The following is a 4,176-nucleotide window of genomic DNA, read 5'->3' on the forward strand; positions in this document are numbered from 1 at the left end:
GGGTGAGGGTTTTTGAATGCATTATATATATATATATATATATTTAGCTCTTTAAGCTTGCAAGCTACCTACTGAGAAAAACTGAAAAATAGTTTTATTTTCCTTTTTTATCAAAATAAAATACTCATTGTTACAAATTTAGATTTTTTAGAATAAGAACAGATTTGTTTGTCTTATTCAAGATTATCCGGTCGCTGACACTTCCTTCAGCGAGCTTCCTCTTTGTATACTCAAGCGTAAAATTGTTACTAATCATACAGTTATGAACATTTTTGTGAAACTCAAAGTCAATTTAGTCGGAAATTATTAAACTCTTCGGTATAACAGCCTTTTTTCTCTTTAAACTACCAGATTTCAGTCAAATGTAGACATAAATAGAAATTTAGGAAGTGGAAAAGTTAATTAACATGGCTCAGTCAATCCCCGTAAGCAGCATAGATTCTAAATTGTTTTTTTTTATTCTTCTTCTAAAGACGAAAAGCATCATTAGCCTACTATGATCTAAAATATAACTGAAATACATTTTCAGCAGTACATGATAACCAGCTATAAGTAAGGAAAAAACCGAAACTCAAAAAAAGGAAGCTTTTGTAACAATTAATACATTAAAAAAAAAATCAACATTTTATTCTAGCCCCAAATTACCGATCGATTCTTTTTAATATAATAATGAGAATATTTTTACTCACCAGAAATTACTTAGAATTATCCATTTTTTCTATGTAAATGCTTTTTACAAATAATGCCTGTAATGCTATCTCGAATATAAACTATTCAAAACTGATGGAGAATCAAATATGAAATCTGAATATATACAAAAATAATTGGCGGGTAAAAAGAGACATCTGTTTTCTGGTTTACCACTAAAAAAAGACACTGAACTTTGAAATTGCGTAAATCCTCTTGACAAAGAGTGTAATGACCGAGTGTAATGACCTGTTTACTTACCAGAAAAACCGGAAGGAACGTAAAGGCCCGGAATTCAAAAGAAGGTATATACTCAGGGCTCCTGAATGGGGGAGAGGGTACAAGGAGGTTATGTACAAGATCAGGAGACGTTGACAGAAGTAGTAGAAGAGTTGGTATTCGTAATAGTAATAACAGTAGTAGCAACAGCACTAGTAGTATCAGCAGAAGAAGCAGTTGCAGCATGTACATAGTGATATTGAGTAAGTCAAACCTCCCCCTCAACATATCCCACAAATTTTTAATTAAATACACGACATCGGTCTTTTGATATTACTGATAGGCTCCTTTGACAGCTTGCATGCAAATAGTGTGTTTTGATTTAGTTCAATCATTTTTCTCAATATTCCCTGAAACTTTCACCGTAATACCTTTATACCACCATAATACCGTAATAGCCTAATTAGTAGCAGTAGGAGTATAAGTAGGAGTGGTAGTACACTCTATAAAATAAATTTGATTTCCAACTAATTTTTGGCTGGAATTTAAACCGGTCAATTTTTTCGTTGAAATTTTGATTTGTGTATTGGGTCCAAAAATTTTGAAATTACTAAGATTTATGTATTTTTCAGCAGAAAAAAATGCAATTCCCAACGAAAATAGGTTTTATTAATCCATATTGTTTGGATTTGTATGCTAGATCAAACTTTTTAGAATATCATATTGAATTTGATTAAGGTAACATTTAAATTAGTATGTTATATTGTAATCCGAATCAAAGGTTAGAATTACAACAGAAAAAAAGAAGCTAATTGTCTTTTTGTGTAAAAAAAAGAGTATAAAATTTGGCTTGATATGAGTTGTAAAAAGTTTAATTTACACGTTTAGAAAGTGCTTACCCAAAAAATTTTCAATAAATGTTATTTTGCATAAACTTTTATTGGCCGTTTTGTTTCGGAATAAATTTGTTTTGTGCTTTTCCTTAACTAGAAAACTTTTGAAGATACTATCCTATTCTTAAAAATACCTATTAACAACATATTTTACCCTCTGAATTCAATGTTTTTCTAACTAATACCGAGAACCCTTGTGCGATTTTTGCTGATAAACATAACAAAAATTTGTCGAATCTCAAACATTTTTTTTTTAAGTGTAGTTGTATGTAAGTATTATCTTTATATCTATTGAACATATCCCTGATCATGCCCTGAAAGTTTCAGCCTAAAAGCTTATTAACTAAGCGAACTTCACAGCCAACTTTGATATTCAAGTTTTTATCCTGATCCTCAGTATCAAAAGAGGATAACCATAATAGCTAGGTCTCACTTGAGGACATTAACATAATTTTACCTGAAGAGACACCATCATTTCATGTGAGGCAGATATTCCAAGAAGGCCAAGAATGGAAAAAAATTATGCCCTTGGAGAGGAATAATTCTTTTAACTCATCATCATTCATAAAGCATGTTTTTTGCTGAATACTTATATTTACTCATATGTTTTCCCAAAGCTAACTCTGTTGGGATACTTTCAACTGTAGAATCCTTGCATACCCCTATCTTCACATTATTTTGCACACAGATAAATTCGAAGCAACTCTAAAAACTCCGTAGACATAAATTTTCTAAGCTTAATAAGAATATTCCTGGTTAAGTGTTTAAATTCGAAGATAATATGAATTGAACTGTTTCTATATCTTTTTTTCATGCAATACAGAAAAATCAACACTAACAATGTATTTCTTTTTCTATTAAGTTACTAACATTTTCTTGTACTTGATCATGCTATGTAGGGAAAGAGGTATAAGATGTGTTTTGCTTAGTATGTTTTGTTACGACCTAATGATTTACGTATTTTTGTTTCTATAGGGTGTGTCGTTTCTCTCCACTCACTGTGTTCAATTTTTGCGTACCAGAATAAATCCTTTTATTACCATTTAATTAGTCCTCTTTAAATTTTGTGTTGAAATGATAAAATTGTTGGCGGTTTTTGAAGAATTTCTGAAACGCAATATAAGTAGAGAGCAATAGGGTTTCAATTTATTAATCTTTTTCGGTATGGAAGGAGTTGTCGTAGAAACTTTTGAAGGTGCTCATTCAGCTGAAAATTGGAAGTTTTAGTGCTTTTTATAAGAGTCAAAGGGATTGATGCCAACCCGTTTCCCTCCCAAGCCTTTTTTTTTGGCTACCCTTCTTCCAAAGACATTTGATCAAAATTAGTCATTTTGTTCAAAATGGAAAGAATTGGAACACAATTTAAAGAGCGAGGTGTTGAGGAGGGGGCAAATCCCCTCATATACGTTATAATTTCTCCTTACTTACCGTCAGTTATCATGAACTATTTGATCAACATCAAAATCCAAACAGAGATCATTGAAATGTTGATCATTTTTCTGCGTTACCAAAAGTATTGCATTCATAATTCTTTAAAGTCTCATGAAATGTATTTAAACAAATAGAAAAGATTTTTCAACTAAAGTAAGGAGCAAGCTTAAAACTTAAAACAAATTGAAATTACTTTGTATATAAGGGGGACTGCCCCCTTTTCAACACCTTGCTCGTTAAAGAAAGTTTTTTAGTGCTTTGAAAAATCTTTTTTTTTCCAATTGCAAATTTTCTTTAAAAATTTGGACAAAAGCCAAACTTCACAATAAAGAGTAAGGAGTTAAGGATGAGACAGACTTTTGATCTTCTACGTAACTGAAGCCATCACAAGCTCTATCTATCACAAGAAATCCTATTGCAGAAATCCTAATTGATCCTTCTTCTTTTTTAAATTTCTAGTTTTCTCAATTCGATTAAAGGCTAATACTGAGATGGAAACAAAATTCTACATATCTGTCCGCTTTTTACCTTTTTTTGCGATTTTGTCTTTTAAAATCAGGGGAGAGCTTGAAACCCTGCTATTCAAATTTCGCAGAGTCAAGTTAAGGACCGCCTTCTAAACCCGTTTGTATTCATCAAAAGATAACCGCCCCATTTTTGCGCAGTAAAATCTCTTCTGTATAGCTAATTTTCGGTTTTCATATCGTCCAGCCTTAACGATTTCGGTATTGGAAATGGGTTTTATAACCAGGGTTTTAGGATTCTGAAAAATAGGAAGTGGAAACATTGCATCGATCTAACAACATACAATTTATAGTTTCCATATAATTTAGTGGGTTGTAGGGGTTCGAGCTGTGTGTTTAAACTTACAGTTACTGTGTATTCTGCCAGTTACGCTTGTATCCCTGAAACCATGACTAAGTAAAAAAAAAAAAAGAAAGCGAGA

This window comes from Artemia sp. Qi Xiang Cuo, chromosome 10 (assembly GCF_049724085.1).
Source record: "Artemia sp. Qi Xiang Cuo chromosome 10, ASM4972408v1, whole genome shotgun sequence".
Taxonomy (NCBI): Eukaryota; Metazoa; Arthropoda; class Branchiopoda; order Anostraca; family Artemiidae; genus Artemia; species Artemia sp. Qi Xiang Cuo.